Source organism: Hypanus sabinus, chromosome 2, assembly GCF_030144855.1.
Source record: "Hypanus sabinus isolate sHypSab1 chromosome 2, sHypSab1.hap1, whole genome shotgun sequence".
In the NCBI taxonomy this organism is placed as follows: Eukaryota; Metazoa; Chordata; class Chondrichthyes; order Myliobatiformes; family Dasyatidae; genus Hypanus; species Hypanus sabinus.
The window spans coordinates 20,426,168-20,446,079 of NC_082707.1; the positions used below are offsets into that span (position 1 = coordinate 20,426,168).

The window sequence follows — 19,912 nt, forward strand, 5'->3', positions numbered from 1 at the left end:
TTCAATAAGATCATGGCTGATCTGCCCGTAAACTCAGCTCCAACTACCTGCCTTTTCCCCATAACCCTTAATTCCCTTACTACGAGGGGTGATTGATATGTTCGTGGCCTAAGGTAGAAGGAGTCAATTTTAGAAAACCTAGCATATTTATTTTTCACCATAGTACCCTCCTACATTTACACACTTAGTCCAGCAGTCGTGGAGCATACGGATCTTGGACCTCCAGGAAGTGTCCACAGCAGGGGTGATTGATAAGTTTGTGGCCTAAGGTAGAAGGAGACGAGTTATACAGCTCTCATTACATGTACATGCAGTTCAACTCTGAATGATTATGCATAAAATTTGAAGTTCATAACTCATCAGGTGATTGATGTTTGTGGCCATATGCTCCACGACTGCTGGACTAAGTGTGTAAATGTAGGAGATGAATTATTAACTTCAAACTTTCTGCATAATCACTAGAGTTGACCTGCACGTGCATGTAGTGAGAGCTGTATAACTCGTCTCCTTCTACCTTAGGCCACAAACTTATCAATCACCCCTGCTGTGGACACTTCCTGGAGGTCCAAGATCCGTATGCTCCACGACTGCTGGACTAAGTGTGTAAATGAAGGAGATGAATTATTAACTTCAAACTTTCTGCATAATCACTAGAGTTGACCTGCACGTGCATGTAGTGAGAGCTGTATAACTCATCGCCTTCTACCTTAGGCCATGAACTTATCAATCACCCTCGCATGTAAAAACCTATCTAATTGCTTCTTAAATATATCTAGTGAAGACGCCCCAACTACTTCCCTGGGCACAGAATTCCTCAGATTCGCCACTCTCTGAGAAAAACAGTTTCTCCTCATCTCCGTCCTAAATCTTCTCCCCTGAATCTTGAGGCAATGGGATACACTGTAAGAACCCAGCCATTCAGAATTAAATAACCCCTTGAGCCATCACACTGTGGTGATGGGGCTCCACTCATTATGCAACTCAAAGAAAGCATCTCACAAAGATATATTAGGAAGAGAAGCAATGGATGAAGTGAATTCACTTCAGGAATGGATGAAGTGGGATTTAAACTCACCATCACACTCACTGTAAGTCTAAGACTCTGTGTTACTGGGTTAGAAATCTATATGCAAACCTCGTGTCCCTAGGCAGTATTCTGATGTTGCAGCCTTGCAAACTACCTGTAGTCCAGTCAAAGGTTAAAATGAAGTTTAATAAAAATATTCCAAATTATGAGGCTTTGACAGACAGGAAGAAACTACTTGCTCAGCCAAGAATGGATAAATAAAAAGATTAGATATAAAGTCAGTGTTAATGAATCAATGCAACATGAAGATGGCTGGACTTTGCTTGGAGAATTTCGTCAAGCAGGAGGCATTTCACGGTCACGAACAAGGCTCTTGTTGCGACTGACAGTGTAGATGCAGAGAGATTTTGCCTCCAGTTATGGCCTGGAATGATGGGTGACAAGAACATCATGAATCAACTATGAGGGACGAGGATGAACTGCCTTATGTAGGTGGTGCCAAATATCCTCAGGCATCTGTGGATACTCCGGCAATAAGTACATTCAAAGTTTATATCAATTGAATTCTGAACACTAAGGAAATCGGAAGCTATGTGTTATGGGTGGAAAGTGTAATTTTCAAAGTTTATTTTTCAGGCTTTTGAAATCACTAGAAAAGCCAAAGTTCATTGCTCACCCCTAATTGGTTTCATAGCAAGCGAAATCTAAAGCTGAAGTGGACAACTTCAGCTTTATTCACAAAAGAGAACCAAGCTTGGTTGCGCATGGTCTATTCCTGCTTCCATTGCTGTGAGAAGGTATCCCCTCGTGTGAAAACACCAGGTTGTAAAACCTTAAAACCTTACTGGAACAGAAGGGGCACTTACAGTGAATCGAATTTTGCATGCAGGAATACTATGTATGAGTGTGAGTGTTTACCTTTGTATATACTTTAATCTCCTGTTCTTCTGCACACCACTGTTTTAGCATGTGGTTATTTGAGTCACCACCACCTCCCTGTCAGCCTGAACCAGTCTGTCCATTCTCCTCTGACCTCTCACATTAACAAGGCGTTTTCACCCACAGAACTGCCTCTCACTGGAATGGTTCTTGTTTTTTGTACCATTCTCTGTAAACTCTAGAAACTGTTGTGCATGAAAATCCCAGGAGATCAGCAGTTTCTGAGATACACCAAAAATCATTCGACAGTTAAAGTCACTTGATTACATTTCTTCCCCATTCAACAACTGAACGTCTTGACCACACCTGCATGCTCTGGTGTATTGAGTTGCTGCCACATGATTGGCTGATTAGATATTTTGCATTATAGACCAGGTGTACTTAATAAAGTGGCCACAGAGTGCATAGTGTGTGATCCTGGTGCCAAACGACATGCATCTCGTGCACATTTCTTTCCAGCATCAATGGCACATGTAAAACCTGAACTGCTGATCAAATTCATGAAATATCAACAGATAAATCTATCAAACAAAATAGCGGTAAAAGAGTTTACACAGAGATCTTGCTTGGGGATTTCTGGCACATGCAGTTAAAAAAGTTCCTGTCATGCCATAGTAACAAACCGCAACTTCCATAATGAAATATTACATAAGGTACCATCAGCCAGTTGGTTCAGTTGCACTGCAGAAGAGAAATTGAAAGTGACTAATTTATCAAAAACAGACACTGCCATATTGTATGCACTAAGTGTGCACTCTATTAGGTACACCTGCACGAGAGTGCAAATATCTAATCAGCCAATCACGTAGCAGCAACTCAATGCATCAAAGTTTCCAGAAATGGTCAAGAGACTCGGCTATTGTTCAGACCAAACATCAGGATGGGGAAGAAATAACAGAAAATATAGGAGAGATTTAGGCCATTCAGCCCATGTCTGCTCTGCCTTTTCATCATGGCTGATTAATTTTCCCTCTCAACTCATGCCTTCTCTCTGTAACCTTTCATGCCTAGAGTAACCAAGAACCTATGAACCTTGCATTACTATCACATGCACACCAGCACATGGAAGATTAAATCTCAGCATCTCTGTACGCTTGGTGGACAGGTTGGACTTAGTGTCAACCAGAGAAAGACTGAGACCATGACCCTCAATGTAGAGTCTCCTCCGCCCATCAAGGCATACGGTGTCAACTTATACAGCACCAGCAGATTCACCTACCTAGGCAGCATCATTCGGCAGGATGGTAGAACCAAGGCTGATATCTAGTGTAGGCTCAGCAAAACTAGAAATGTCTTCAGATCAATGAGCAACATATGGGGATCAGCCAAGTACAGTCTCGACAGCAAGGTGAAGCTGTACTAGAAATGTATCTGTCCGCTCACTTGTACGGGTCAGAAAGCTGGTGCGTAACAGAGAACAACCTTGCCAAGTTGTCGTCGTTTCACACCGTGAGCCTCCAGAAGATCCACCATATTTTCTGGCCAATAGAGAACTCCAACCATGCCCTACTCATTCAATGTCATCAAGAGGACATGGCCACAGCCATCATGAGGAATCATTGCAGAGGACTGGGCATTTGATGGGCAGAGAGGCCAACTCCATCATCAAGGCAGCACTTCACCAGACTCCCGAAGTGTGGAGGAAATGCGGGAGAGAAAAAAACAACTTGACACCATAGCACAGAGGCAGAAATGAGGACCATGAACTGCACCTGGGGAGCAAAATACAGAAGATGCCCAAGGACACACAGAGTTAGAGGACCTTCACTACTGCCCTAGGCACCAGCAGGATAACAGGCAGTAAGTAAGTATCAACCTCCACCTTAAATACACTCAGTTACCTGGCCTCCACAGCTGCCTGTGACAATGATGACAACGAATTCCAGAGATTCTCAACCCTCTTGCTAAAGAAACTTCTCCTCATCTCCATTCTAAATGGATGTCCCTCTATTCTGAGGCTATTCCTTCTGGTCCTAGACTCCCCACTATAGGAATCATCTTCTGTATAGATCAGGGGTTTTTATGCAATACACAATACCATCAAGCAAAGTGTCTTTGGACCCCAAGTTGGGAAACGTTGATCCAGGCCTTTCAACATTCAATAGTTTTCAATTAGATCCCCCTTCATTCTTCTAAGTTCCACCAAGTACAGGCCCAGAGTCATTAAACATTCCTCATACAATAACCCTTTCAGTTCAGGGATCAGTCTTGTAAACCTCCTCTGAACCTACTCCAAACCTTTTCATTTCCAGAATCATTTTTGGGTTCCTCCTCTGAACCCTCTCCAATATCAGCACATCTTTTCTTAGATAAGGGGCCCAAAACTGTTCACAATTCTCCAGTTGACACCTCACCAGTGCCCTATAAAGCCACAGCACAATTTCCTAGCTTTTATATTCTAGTCCTTTTGAAGCTAATGCTAATATTGCATTTGCCTTCCTCTATCCAACCTGCAAATCCTGCACGAGGTCTCCAAAGACCCTCGGCACCTTGGAAAATAGTTTTTGTTGTCGATCCTTCTACCAAAATGTGTAGACACTGTATTCCATCTGCCACTTCTTTTCCCATTCTCCTATTCTAAGTCCATAAGACCATAAGATCTAGGAACAGATTCAGGCCCATCTGGTCCATCAAGTCTGCTCTACCATTCAATCACTGATCCTTTTATTCCCCCCTTCCCAGCACCAGTCCCTGGCATTCTCCCCATATCCTTTGATTCTATGCCCATCAAGAACCTATCAATCTCCGCCTTAAATACACCCAATGACCTGACCACCACAGCTACCTGTGGTAACAATTTCCACAAATTCTCCACCCTTTGGTTAAAAAAATTCTCTTCACCTTGGTTATAAATGGATTTACCCCTATCCTGAGGCTGTGCCCTCTATTACCATGGGAAACATCCTTTTCACATTTACTCTGTCTAGGTCTTCAACATTCAAAAAGTTTCAATGAGATCCATTTGTCCTTCTAAATTTCAGTGAGTACAAGCCCAGAGCCATCAAATGTTCTGGGTATGATAACCCTTTCATTTCCATAATCATTCTTTTGAACCTCCTCTGAACCCTCTCCAATACCAGCACATCTTTTCTCAGATAAGGAGCCCAAAACTGCTCACAATACTCAAGGTGAGGCCTCACCAGTACCTTATAAAGCCTCAGCATCACATCCCTGCTCCTATATTAGAGACCTCTTGAAATGAATGCTAATATTGCACTTGCCTTCCTCACCACCGACTCAATCTGCAAGTTAACCTTTAGGAAATTCTGCACAAGGACTCCCAAAGCCCCTTTGCATCTCAGATTTTAGGATTTCCTTCCCATTTAGAAAGTAGTCTGCACAGTTATTGCTTCTTCTGAAGTGCATGACCATGCATTTTCAAACATTGTATTTCATTTGCCACTCTCTTGCCCATTCTCCTAATCTGTCTAAGTCCTTCTGCAGCCTACCTGTTTCCTCAACACTACCTGCCCCTCCACCAATCTTTGTATCATCTGCTAACTTGGCAACAAAGCCATCTATTCTGCCATCTACATCATTAATATATAGCATAAAAAGAAGCGGTCCCAACACCAACCCCTGTGGAGCACCACTGGTCACTGGCAGCCAACCAGAAAGGGATCATTTTTCCCCCACTCGCTACCTCCTATGAATCAGCCAATGCTTTAACCATGCCAGTAATGTTCCTGTAATACCATGGGCTCTTAACTTGGTAACCAGCCTTTTGTGTGGCCCCTTGTCAAAAGCCTTCTAAAAATCCAAATATACAACATCCACTACACCTCCTTTATCTATTCTACTTGTAATTTCCTCAAAGAATTCCAGCAGGTTTATCAGGCAACATTTTCCTTTAAGGAAGCCACACTGACTTTGCCCTGTGTCACCAAGTACTCCATAACCTCATCCTTAATAACTGACTCCAACATCTTCCCAACCACTGAGGTCAGGCTAACTGGTCTACAATTTCCTTTCTGCTGCCTCCCTCCATCCTTTAACAGCGGAGTGACATTTCCAATTTTCCAGTCCTCTGGAACCATGCCCGAGGCGAATGATTCTTGAAGGATCATTACTAATGCCTCCACAATCTCTACAGTTACCTCTTTCACTACTCTAGGGTGCAGTTCATCTGTTCCAAGTGACATAGGCACCTTTAGGTCTTTCAGCTTCTTGAGCACCTTTTGCTATGTTATAGTAACTGCACATATTTCTCTTCTCTCACACGCTTCAAAACCTGGAAAACTGCTAGTGTCTTCCACAGTGAAGACTAATGCAAAATACTCATTTAGTTCTTCTGCAGTCTCACTGTTTCCTCAACATCACCTCCCTCTCCAGCTAGCTTTTGTTTTGTCTGAAAGCCTGGCCACAAAGCCATCAAGTCCCTCATCCAAATCATTGACATATAATGTGAAAATTAGTGGTTTGAACACAAACCTCAGGAATTCCACTAGTCACCAGCAGCCAATGAGAAAAGATTCCCTTTATTCCATCTCTTTTCCTCCTGCCAGTCAATCTTCTGTCCATAGCAGTATCTTTCCTGTAATATCATAAGCTCTTATCTTGTCAAGCAGCTTCATATGTGGCAACTTGTCATACGCCTTCTGAAATTACAAGTACACAACATCCACTGACTTTCCTTCATCTATCCTGCTTGTTATTTCCACAAAAAAATCACAAGGTTGTCAGGCAAGATTTTCCTTTGAGGAAACCATGCTGACTTGGTCCTATTTATCAGGTGCCTCCAAATTCCCTGACACCACATCCTTAACAATTGACTCCAACATCTTCCCAACCACTAAGGTCAGGCTAACTGGTCTATGATTTCCTTTTTCCTGCCTCCTACTCTTTTTGAAGACTCAAACACTTTTTGAAGTGATATTTGCAGACTCAAACACCCATTCCAGAATCTAGCGATTCTTGAAAGATTATTAATCTCTACAATCTCCCCAGGCTCCTGTTTCAGAACCCTGGGGTGTAGTCCATCTAGTCCAGGTGACTTATCCACCTTCAGAACTTTCAGCTCCTTAAGCACGTTCTTCCTCATAATAGCAACGACACTCACTTCTGTCCCTGACACCCTCGAACCTCTGGCATTCAGCTAGAATCTTCCACATTGAAGACTGATGCAAAATACATAATTAGTTCATCTGCTGTTTCTTGCCCCACCTTCAGCATTATTTTCTAGCAGTCCAGTAAATACTCTCGCCTAAATCACTTCGACTGTAGGATGTTTGTTGGTGCTAGATGGGTGGTTTGACTATGTAGAATTTCTGGGATTTTTATGAAAAGCATTCTCCAGTGTTTACAGAGAATGGTGCAGCAACAAAAATCATCTGGGGAGGAGCAGTTCTGTGGGTGAAGGTATCTTGTTGAGGAGAGAGGTCAGAGGAGACTGGCCTGACTTGTTCAAGCTGACAGAGAGGAGACAGTAACCATGCATAACAACAGAGGTGTAAAGAGGAGCATTCCTGATTGCACAACACGTCAAAGCTTGAAATGAATGGACTACAGCAGCAGAAGACCAAAAACACACATTCAGAGGCCACTTTACTAGGTACAGGAGGTACCTAACATCAACAGGATACTACAATTGCCACAATGCAGATATCACTTCCACATCAGCTTCTCTTCTCATTCTTTGACATGGTGTGGATATCACTTATATCCATCCCCAAGTATCAATGGAAGGAAATGCTGACCCACCGTCCTTGCTGTAGTCTGTCTACACACTGAAGTAGGGGAATCACAAACTGCTGAGAATGAAGAATGGCAAGATGGTTCCAAAAAAAAATACCTTCTTGTATAGCAAGCCACAGGACCTGTTATTTCATCACACACTACCCTTGTCCTTCTTGGTGATAGAGGTATTCAGTTTGGGAGATGTAGGTGGATCGATTTATACAATCAACATCCATCCATGCTGTCAGTGTGGAGTTTGCAAATTCGCACTAAGATCTCTTGGGCTTTCTCCAACATGAGGCTTTGTCAGTTAAGTGGCCACAGCAAATTATCCTCGGGTGTAGCATTCTCCCCGCACTCCTCCGTGAGGAGTTGAGAAGGGTGCGGGGAGAATGGTACGGGATCAGCACAGGATTAGTGTAAATGGTTGCTTAGTAACCAGCAAGGACTTCGTGAGCTGAAAGGGCCTGAGTCTATCAATTACATTTTGTAGACGGGGCACATTTCTTTAGGTGCTGCATGGTAGCATAGCACCATAGCAGTGCCAGTGATCTGGGTTCGATTCCGCCGCTGTCCTTAAGGAATTTATATGTTCTCTCTGTGACTGTGTGGGCTTCATCCAGGCGCTCTGATTTCCCTCTATATTCCAAAGGCAGATGTACGGGTTAGTAGGTTTTAAGGTCACTTGGGTGTAATTAGGCAGTGTAGTCTCTTTGGGCTAGAAGGGCCTGTATCTTGCAATAAATAAATGTCACTGGATCATTTCAGAAGGCAGCGAAGGTAAGTACAGTATAATACACATACAAAACACTGGAGGAGCCCAACAGGTCAGACATCATCTACAGAAAAGAGTAGACAATTGAAGCTTCAGGCCAAAACATCGACTGTTTACTCTTTTCCATAGATGCTGCCTGACCTGCTGAGTTCCTCCAGTATTTTGAGTGTGTTGCTCTAGATGGTGTATGTGATTCTAGAACAGTATAGGAGTTAGGATGTTATGTTAAGTCATATAAGACGTTGGTGAGGCCAAATTTGGAGTATTGTGTGCCCTTCTGGTTTACAGAACTCTTGTTAGGCTGCACCTGGAGTGCTGCATACAGCTCTGGACCCCCATTGTAGGAAGAATGTCAAGGCTGTGGAGAGGGTATAAAAGAGTTTTGCTAGGATATTGCATGGATTAGAGGGCATGTGCTGTAAAGAGATGTTGGACAAACTTGAGTTGTCTTCCCTGGAGTGGTGGAGGTTGAGGAGAGATCTGACAGAGATTTTTAAGATTTTGAAAGGCATAAACAGAGTAGATGGACAGCATCTCTTTACCAGGTTTGAAATGTCTAATACCAGAGGGCATGCATTTTAGGGGATAAATTTAAAAGAGATGTGAGAAGCAAGTTTTTTTTTTACACAAAGAGTGGTGAGTGCTTACAATTCTCTTTCTTTAGTCATGGTAGAAGCAGATACGTTAGGGACTTTGAAGAGAAATTTAGAGATGATGAATGTGAGGGAAATGGAAGGATATGGACATTGTGAAGGCAGAAGGGATTAGTTTAGTTGGCTATTTGATTACTAATTTATTTGGTTTGGCACAACATTGAGGGCCCAAGGGCTTGTTCCTGAGTTGTACTGTTCAATGTTCTAATGTTTAGACTCCTTGCTGACATCAGGGGAATTGAACCTAGACCGCTACTGCTGTAACCCATTACGTTAACTTCTATGTCAGCCTCCCAGATGGAGCAGGAGGCATCTAATGAAGTCCTTAGGACGTACGCTCTGACTGTTTCTGCTCAAGTGAAGATAATGCATAGAAATAGTGGGGAAACTGTTCGACCTTTGCCTCCTCCATTCCGAAAGCAGGATCACCCAAGCCTCATGTTTTTGAGTTGCAGTACAAAAATTATGACCGTGTCTGTGTGCACTCAGAGACCAAGCAACAAATTATGTCAATTTGTTCACCAACACATGAGAAAGAATGGATCTTACATTTAAACCACTTCTTCTGTTAAAATGCCACACAGTGCAGCCTACTGTCAAAGTTTCACAGCCGGCTCCTTGAAAATGGACCATTTCCTATAACCTTCCTACCAGCACCTTCAACATACTAGCAGAGTCTTTGCCATTTCAAAGATTCAAAGTAGATTTAATATAAAGGAATGTATAAATTATACAACCTTGAGCTTTGTCTGCTTTCAGGCAGCCACAAAGCAAGAAATTTGAAAGGACCCAATTTTTAAAAAGACCAACCACTCAGTGCACAGAGAAAGAGAAAAAAAACAAATTACGCAAACAATAGAAGCATGCAACAGCAGCATTCTGAACCAGATTGAGTCCTTAGATCCAAATCCCTGGAGGAGCCCAGAGTAGCCCAAAGCCTCGGTATTCAGTTCATCATATCAGCTGGGAGACTAACTATTAACTCTCTCTGAGTTCAAGTTCAAGTTTATTGTTTTTCATCCATACACATGTATAGGGCTATGCGAAACTACTTTCCTCAGGGATAAAGGAGCAAAACACAACACTTATAATCCAAACAACATAAAATAACATTAACACAATAATATTAACAGATAAAAAAGTATTATGTAGATATATAAATAATATGACATTGATATACAACAGTATACTTCTACTGGCGATGTCATAAGTAATGTGTACTAGGAATGGGGGAAAGTGTGAAGGATGCGTAGGATCCTGGCATGAAATTAGGCATCAGAGATCTCTGGCCTCCTTCAGCACATCTGATTTACTGGCTCTCTAATTAAGCCATGTCCCATTACATTCTTATCCTAATTTTCCTCAGCTCCTGATTGGAAAGCTGAAACAGACAGACATACTTTATTGATCCCGAGGGAAATTGGTTTTCATTACAGCCACATCAAGAATAGTGAAGAAATATAGCAATACAAACCCATAAATAATTAAATAATAATAAGTTAATCATGCCAAGTGGAAATAAGTCCAGGACCAGCCTATTGGCTTAGGGTATCTGACACTCTGAGGGAGGAGTTGTAAAGTTTGATGGCCACAGGTAGGAATGACTTCCTATGCCACTCAGTGTAACATCTCGGTGGAATGAGTCTCTGGCTGAACGTATTCTTGTGCCCAACCAGTAGAAACTGCTGGGCCTGAACACCTCCCTCTGCAACTGGATCCCAGACTTCCTGACTGGGAGACCTCAGTCAGTCCAGATTGGAAGCAGCATCTCCAACACCATCACACTGAGCACGGGGGCCCCCCAGGGTTGTGTGCTCAGTCCACTGCTGTTCACTCTGCTGACCCACGACTGTGCTGCAACACACAGCTCGAACCACATCATCAAGTTCGCCGATGACACCACCGTGGTGGGTCTCTTCAGCAAGAACGACGAGTCAACATACAGAAAAGAGGTGAAGCAGCTAACAGAATGGTGCAGAGCCAACAATCTGTCTCTGAATGTGAACAAAACAAAAGAGATGGTTGTTGACTTCAGGAGGATATGGAGTGACCATTCTCTGCTGCACATTGATGGCTCCTCCATTGAGATTGTAAAGAGCACCAAATTTCTTGGTGTTCACCTGGCAGAGAATCTCACCTGGTCCCTCAACACCAGCTCCATAGCCAAGAAAGCCCAGCAGCGTCTCTACTTTCTGCAAAGGCTGAGAAAAGTCCATCTCCCACCCCCCCCCCCCCCCATCCTCACCACATTCTACAGAGGATGCATTGAGAGCATCCTTACTTTACTTTACTGTCACCAAACAATTGATACTAGAGTGTGCAATCATCACAGTGTTATTTGATTCTACACTTCTCGCTCCCTGAAGTATAAATCGAAGTAAATAAAATAAAAATTTTAATTATAAATCATAATTAGAATAATAAATCATAATCCTGAGCAGCTCCATCACTGTCTGGTTCAGGAATTGCACTGTCTCGGATCGCAAGACCCTGCAACGGATAGTGAGGTCAGCTGAGAAGGTCACTGAGGTCTCTCTTCCCGCTATTACAGACATTTACACCACATGCTGAACCCGCAAAGCTAACAGTAATGTGAAGGACCCCACGCACCCCTCACACAAACTCTTCTCCCTCCTGCCGTCTGGGAAAAGGTACTGAAGCATTCGGGCTCCCATGACAGACTATGCAACAGTTTCTTCCCCCAAGCCATCAGACTCCTCAATACTCAGAGTCTAGACTAACATCTACATCATTTATTATTATATTGTAATTTGTCCTCTACTGTGCCTATAGTCTTGCTTATTCATTATTGTACTGCCCTGCACTGTTTGGTGCACTTTATGTAGTCCTGTGCAGGTCTGTAGTCTAGTGCAGTTTCTATGTTGTTTTACATAGTCTAGTGCAGCCTTGTGCTGTCTCACATAGTCAAGTGTAGTTTTGTGTTGTTTCATGTAGCACCAGGGTCCTGGAGGAACATTGTTTCATTTTTACTGTTTACTGTACCAGCAGTTTATGGTCGAAATGACAATAAACATGACTTGACTTGATTTTCCCTCTGCAGTTTGACCTCTCTGAGTCTGCATGATCTCCTCTGGCTCTACAACCAGCATTTCTGCTCTCTTTCCAAAATTGTGATTTCTACAGATGCTGGAAACCTTGAGCAACACCCACAAAATCCTGGAGGTCTTTAGCAACACACACAAGACACACAAAGTCTTGTGCACCACACACGGAATAGTGGAGCAACCCATCAGGTCAGGTCTATGGAAAAGAAAGGAGCTGACGCTTAAAGGTGGTGAGGAAACATTCCAGCTCATGTTAATCAAATCACAATTTAGAGGCCCACTTGGAAATTAAAGAAATTAATCAAATAAATGTGGAATCAAAAAGCTTCACTAATGATGGCCAAGATACAAACAAATTATTGTAAAATAAAAGATTTTAGGGAGGAAACCCTCTCCAAAGCCTTGACGTCCTTCCTAAGACAGGGTGATTTGAACTGATGTAGCCTAACTAATGTTTTATAAAGCTGCAACATAACTTACTGACTTTTGAAATCAGCATCTTGACTAATAAAGACAAACGTGCCACTAAACCACTTTTTCGGTTAAAATGCCACACAGTGCAGCCCGCTGTCAAAGTTTTACAGCAGGTTCCTTGAAAATGGACCATTTCCCGTAACTTTCCTACCAGCACCTTCAATGTACTAGCAGAGTGTTTGCCATTTCTAAGATTCAAAGTAGCACCCTATCAATCTGTGTAGACACTTTTAAGGAGTCACAAACAAGGACTCCAAGATCCTTCTGCTCATCAGCACTCTTAGAAGTCTTGCCCTTAAGGGTATACTGTCTCTTTATGCTTCACCTACCAAGCTGCAGCACTTGGCATTTGTCTGAGTTGATCTCCATCTGCCATTTCTCAGCCCATATCTGCAAGTCACCTATGCTATCCACAACTCCACCAATCCGGGTGATTTATATACACCACAAGCAGCAGAGGTGCCAGCACAGATCCCCATGGAACACCACTAATCACAGACCTCCAGCTGGAATAAATACCTTCAACCACTACCTTCTATATTTGATGGATAAGCCAGTTCAGAATCCAAATAGCCAATTCGCCTTTGTTCCCAGGCACCTCATTCTGCTGGATGAGCCTCCCATGAGAGACCCTGTCAAATGCCTCACTAAAATCCATGTAGACAACTTTCACAGCTCTTCCTTCATCGATCATCCTTGTCAATTCATCAAAAAAACTCAATAAAGTTATTAATACATGACTTGCACTGTACAAAGCCATGTTAGGTCTTCCTAATTAGGCCATGTTTTCCCAAATACTCATAATCCTACCACTAAGAATTCTCTGCAGTAAATTCCCAAATACTTACGTGAGACTAACTGGTCTATAGTTAGTTTATATGTACTTCTATAATAAATGTACTTTGAACTTTGAAGAATGACATCTTTCTCACTTATACAGCACAACACTCCTCAAGATAATTTCACAAACTTCAGAGTGTTGTTCTCCTCTCACTGAAATCTGACTGAATAACTACTAAATAGTATTTTTCCCATCAAGTTACACAATACACACCAGCCAACTTGTTCTGAGGTTTTTCACAAAGGCAGCAAATACTACTCTGAAGTTCCCATCTCATCTTCCAAGAAATGCACACGTTTTAACAAAATCTTGCAAGCATTTCAAAACTATGAACAAAAAGTAAAAGTAACCTTCCTCGAGTCAGCTGTTTCCCACAAGCAGATTTCCCCCCTTACTTTGCAAAACAATGGTTTTTTAATTCACAACCAAGGCAACGGACATGAGGCATTCAGAATCCATTATTGAAGCAGAAATGGTCAGTGTATCCTGAGGGTGATTTATGCCACAAATTATCCATTTACTTACTTACTTACTTACTTACTTACTTACTTACTTATTTATTTATTGAGAATGAGCTCCTCTGGAACTTCAAACCATGCCAGCAGCCCTCAATTTAACCCTAGCCTATTCATGGGAAAAATTATAATGATCAATTAACCTATTAACCAGTACAACTTTGGACTGTGGGAGGAAACCAGAGCATCTGTAGGAAACCCATGCAGTTCACAGGGAGATCTACCGTGGAGGGAATTGAACCCGGGTTCGCTGGTACCATAAAGTGCTATGTTAACCTTTCTGCTACCATGCCACCTTACTTGCCCATAATGTTTAAAAAGGTACATTGGATGACTGCACAAGTTAGAGAGGAGACAACTTGATCAGAATTCAATGACAAGCACTTCAGTTGCTTGGTAAATCACTTCAACGTTTCAGAAACAGATGTGGGAAGACTTGTAAATCCTGCAAGAAAATATGAAAGCTAAGCACTGCAGTCCACTGTGATGTTATCGTGACAGCCAACAGGAAAATGGGAAACCACAGTATGAAACAAGAACCTACAAACCAATCAGGAGATAACATTGGTGTTAGGGGTGGCGGGGGGGGGGGGTGGGGTGCATTATATTGCCATAGCTCTTAGGTACTCAAGAAATAAGGAACACTCTCGACTCATCACACGAATTGTAAGTACAATTTATTAACATTTATATATTTAATAATGAGGGATCAGAAGAGAAGTAAGGGAAACATCTAATTCTCAAAAAGCAAAACAATTATAACTGTTAAGGGAATGGAAAAATAAACAAGACTTACTCAAATTCTGCATTTAATTGACATTGAAGGAACTCAAATGCAAATATGGCTTATTGGCATTGGAAAATTCTTTATAATGTGTGATAGTCAAGTTCTGATCAGTTTACCACTGAAATGCTGAAGGCTAAAGCTCTATGATTTTTTATCTGATTCACATTAATCACCTCGCGGTAAACAGGATATAATTTCCAAATCTACAGATGGTGCAAGATTAGTTACGAGCAGCCAGCACTGACGGACTGGAAACGTGGGCAGACGAGTCTGGTGACAATTGAGTGCCGAAGATCCAAAATGTGGGATCTCCGTGGAAAGGGTGGAATGTACAATAAGGGGCCAATCAGTACAATTTTAAAAGAAATGCAGGAACAGATAGAGCAGGGGCTATTGCATACAAACTGAGATAGTTCTTATAAACACCTGTGAAATTTGCATGTCCACACTGTGATTTATGGAAGTAAAGTTTTCCCCTTTAGCTCTATTAATAAATTCAAAAAGGGAAATTACACACCCATTAAACACATTATGGGCACAAGAAAAATCAAAATTTGCACATGCTGGAAAATTCCTTTTATTGGGGGAAGGGAAAGGTAGCATAATGTTACTGCAGCTCCAGTGACCTGAGGTCATTCTCTCTGCGTAAGGGGTTTGTATGTTCTTGCCTTAACCCCGTGGATTTCCTCCAGGTGCTCTGGTTTCCTCCCTTATCCAAAAACTGTACAGATTTGGATTAGTAAATTGTAGGCATGTTATGTTGGTGCTGGAAGCATGAGGACACTTGTGGGGCCTGCCCCCAGCACATCCTTGGACAGTGCTCTTCCTTGACGCAAATGGCGTATTTCACTGTTATGCCTCCATGTAAATATGACAATCTATTTTTATTTGAGATTAGAGAGGTTAGAGATTAGTTTAATATTCACACGTATAATGGAGAGAGATTTTATAGAGGTGTACAAAATCGTGAGAGGTACAGATTGGGTAAGTACCTGCAGGCTCTTCCCCCTCTGTTTGTGTGAGCCTAGAACTAGAGGTCATAGGTTAAATGTAAAAGGTGAAATGCTGAAGGGGAACATGAGGGGAACTTCTGCACTCAGAGGGTGGTGAGTCTATGGAATGAGCTGCCAGTGGAAGTGATGGATGTGGGCTCGATTTTAATACTTAAGAGAAGTTTGGAAAAAGTACATTGGTGGTTGGGCTATGGAGGGCCATTTTCCTGCTATGGGTACTTGGGACTAGGCAGAGAAACAGATTGGCAAGGACTAGGTAGGCTTCAAGGATTATTAGTGCTGTAAGGTTCTATGAATTAAACGCTGAAAGTGATTGGAAGTAAATACAAGAAATGTCCTCCTTTACCCACCACACAATGGTCCAAGCTTTGCCCCAAACAGGAGCTAATCAATCATCCAGAAGCATTGTGAAGCCTTATGGGGTTACTGGTGTAAACAGGCTTCAATTCTTTTCAAATGAATTAGTCCAGTTATAGAGTCATAGAACACTGCAGCACAGAAACAGACCCTTCAGCCCATCTAGTCCATGCCAAACTATTGTTCTACCTAGTCCCATTGACCTGTACCTGAATCACAGCCCTCAATACCTATCCCATCCATGTGCCTATCAAAATTTCTCTTAAATTTTGAAATTGAACCCACATCCACCTCTTCCACTGGCAGCTCGTTCCACACTCTCACCACCCTCTGACTGAAGAGATTACCCCTCATGTTCCCTTTAAACATTTCCCCTTTCAACCTTAACCCATGACCTCTAGTTCTAATCTCACCCAACCTCAGTGGAGAAAGCCAGCTTGCATTTACCCTGTCTATACCCCTCATAATTTTGTATACCGCCATCAAATCTCACCTCATTCTTCTATGCTCTACGAAACAAAGTCATAACCCATTCAACCTTTCCATATAACTCAGGTCCTCAAGACCCAGCAATCTTCTTGTAAATTTTCTCCACACTCTTTCAACCTTGTTTACTTCTGTCCTGTAGGTAAGTGACCAAAACTGAACACAATACTACTAATTGGCCTTCACCATTATCTTACAGAATTTCATCATAACATCCCGACTCCCAACTTGATGCTTAGATTTATGAAGGCCAATGTGCCAAAAGCTTTCTTTACAACCATATCTACCTGTGACACCACTTTCAGGGGATTATGAATCGATATTCCCATATCCCTCTGTTCTTCCACACTTCTCAGTGAGTTACCACTTGTCGGGTAATTCCTACCCTGGCTTGTCCTCCCAAAATGCAACATCCCACATCCTCTATCTTCAGTTAGTGAAATAGGAAACAGCAAGCAACTTATTCAAAAGATGGAGCTGTGTTAACAAAAGGAATTGAAAGTTACAGCAATAACAAGCCTGATCTCAACCTGAAAGCATGCAGCAGCTGGCTTACCACTGATGTAAGCTATTAAATAGTTTTCTAGTAGTCTTGGACTCTTGACTTCACAAGCCACCTTGTTATGATCACGTACCCTATTGTCTGTTTGCACTGTAGCTGCTACATTTGATTCTATACTGTTTTGTTTTATCTTATTCTACCTCAGTGCATTGTGTAATGATCTGATCTTTATGAACCATATGCAAGCAAAGTATCCTGGTGCATGTGACAATTCCAATTTCAATTCATCAAATACATTTGACTGGGTGATAGCTCAAATCAATTACAACAGTGATATCCCAACCCAACTCTTTCGGTAAGCAGTTCCGAAGAAGGGTCTCAGCCCTAAACGTCGACGGTTTATTCATTTCCATTTCCATAGGCACAGCCTCACCTGCTGAGTTCCTCCAGCATTTTGTGTGTGTTGCCATGGAAGAATTTGGCATTTTTAAACAAACAGAGAAACACACTATTGTAGCCAAGGAAGTAAAGTATTTCCAGCAAACCAACTACAGAACAAATCATATTTGAATCTGCATGTAAGTAAATACTTGGGATGATGTATTGTCACAACCCATTTAATATTACTCTGGCTAAAGAAATGTCTCTCTAAAGCTAAATGCAGAATCAAAGCTCTCTGCCAACACAAGCATTGGCACATTTGAAAACATAGTTTCTCTAGAAATCTAGCAGAAGCTAATGCATATATGAGGAATGTTTGATACCTGTACTTGATGGAGTTTAGAAGAATAAGGGAGAATGTCATTGAATTTTTTGAATATTGTTTTTGAACATGGTTGAGTGAACTTGGCCTTTTCTCCTTGGAGCGACGGAGGATGAGAGGTGACCCAATAGAGGTGTATAAGATGATGAGAAGCATTGTTCATGTGGATAGTGAGAGGCTTTTTCCCAGGGTTAAAGTGGCTATCATGAGAGGGCAAAGTTTTAAAGTACTTTGAAGTAGGTACAGAAGAGATATCAGGGTGGTGAGTGCATGGAATGGGTTGCCAGTAACGGTGGTGGAGACCGATATGACAGGGTCTTTTAAGAGACTCCTGGATAGGTCCATGGAGTTCAGAAAAATAGAGGGCTGTGGGTAACCCTAGGTAATTTCTAAAATAAGTACCATGTTCGGCACAGCATCATGGGTTGAAGGGCCTGTATTGTGCTGTAGGTTTCTATGTTTCTAATGAAAGGCCTAGATATTGTGGATGTGGAGTGGATGTCTCCTGTAGTTGGCCTGTCCAGGACCAGAGGGCACAACCCTAAAAAAGAAGGCTTTTAGAACAGAAGTGAGGAGGAATTTCTTTTGTCAGGGTGTTCAACGTTCAAAGTAAAATATAGTATCAGAGTACATACATGTCCCCACATACAACCCTGAGATTCTTTTTCTGCTGGCATACTTAGCAAATGTGTAGGACGGTAACTGCAAACAGGATCTGTAAACTGAAAACATACGGAACTGTAAACTGTAATCGAACTGTGCAAATGCAGATAGTTAATAAATAGCAATAAATAACAAGTATGAAATAACAAGATAAAAGGGTCCTTAAATGAGTGGAGTTACCAAATGAATATGGTGTATCTGTGGAATTCATTGCCACAGACAGCTGTGGAGGCCAAGTCACTGGGTGTATTTAAAGCAGAGGTTGATAAGATTTTGATTAGTAAGGCTGTCACAGTTTACTGGAGAAGGCAGGAGAATGAGAGGGAAAGCAAATCAGCCATGGTGCAGCAGATTCAATGGCCAAATGGCCTAATTCTGCTCCTATATTTTATGGTCTTAAGTTGCTGGATAACGATAATAGAACAATGTATTGCTGTATGTACGAAGAAATGAGAAAAGTAGAAACATCTGAACCATCTCACAGGTTTTATTAAACAATTATACCGTCCAGACAATACCTTATAATCAAGGAAGCACCATAGTTATGTAGGATTCAGCACAACTAGGCTGAATGGCCTAATTCTGCTCCTCTGTCTTACCATCTTTCCACTCCATTCTCCTCAGCAGAGACTTACTTTTATAATTCGTAACAGAAATTGGCAACACTGCCATTTCTTTGCCCATAATTTTGCATAAATAAGTGTCCTTTATTTACGGGTGTGGTTACAAAACCTGGGTGTGCCTGCGCTCCATGAGGGAAGACAGAACATGGAACACAGAAGAGTACAGCACAGGAACAAGCCCTTTGCCTATGATGTTGTGCCAGTCAAGTTAAACACCCAACTAATTCCTTCTGCCTACACCCTAGACCATGTCCAAATCCCCATATTCTCTACACACCAAGAGCCCCTTAAATGTTTCTGTCCCGTTTGCCTCCACCACCACTCCTTCTAACACAGACCAGACAATGTCTACTCATTGTAGAAAAACATTCCCCTTTGAACTTCTCCTTTGAACTTAACCCCTCTCACCTTTAACGAATTCTCTCTAGTATTATACATGGTGACTCTGAGTAAAAGATACTGGCTGTTTACTCAATCTCTTCTTCTCACAGCAAACATGAGGAAATCTGCAGATGCTGGAAATTCAAACAACACACACAAAATGCTGGTGGAACACAGCAGGCCAGGCAGCATCTATAAGGAGAAGCACTGTCGACGTTTCAGGCCGAGACCCTTCGTTAGAATGCATAGTCTTATAAACGCTTAGATCTTCCTTCAGCCCCCATCGCTCCAGAGAAAACAACTTATGTTCATACAACCTCTTAACTGGCTGGTGGCGCAGTGGCATCAGCGCCGGACTTCGGAAGCGAAGGC

General features: G+C 42.1%; 2 protein-coding genes across 4 annotated transcripts in view; one reads left to right on the forward strand and one right to left on the reverse strand.

The window, feature by feature from the left end:
- Positions 1 to 19,912, reverse strand: part of LOC132406765 (mediator of RNA polymerase II transcription subunit 12-like protein) — a 689,991-nt gene that overhangs the window by 228,577 nt on the left and 441,502 nt on the right. The gene's annotated exons all lie outside the window — the stretch shown is intronic.
- The window catches only part of LOC132406801 (P2Y purinoceptor 13-like), a 37,262-nt gene that overhangs the window by 11,278 nt on the left and 6,072 nt on the right, over positions 1 to 19,912 (forward strand). The window contains exon 1 of one of the 3 annotated variants that reach the window (XM_059992799.1): positions 14,600 to 14,631. The exons of 1 other annotated variant lie outside the window; for it this stretch is intronic. The gene's annotated coding sequence lies outside the window, so the exon portion shown is untranslated. Of the gene's footprint in view, positions 1 to 14,599; positions 14,632 to 17,663; positions 17,689 to 19,912 lie in introns of those variants that run through there. One more of the 3 variants, XM_059992816.1, reaches the window with a different exon arrangement.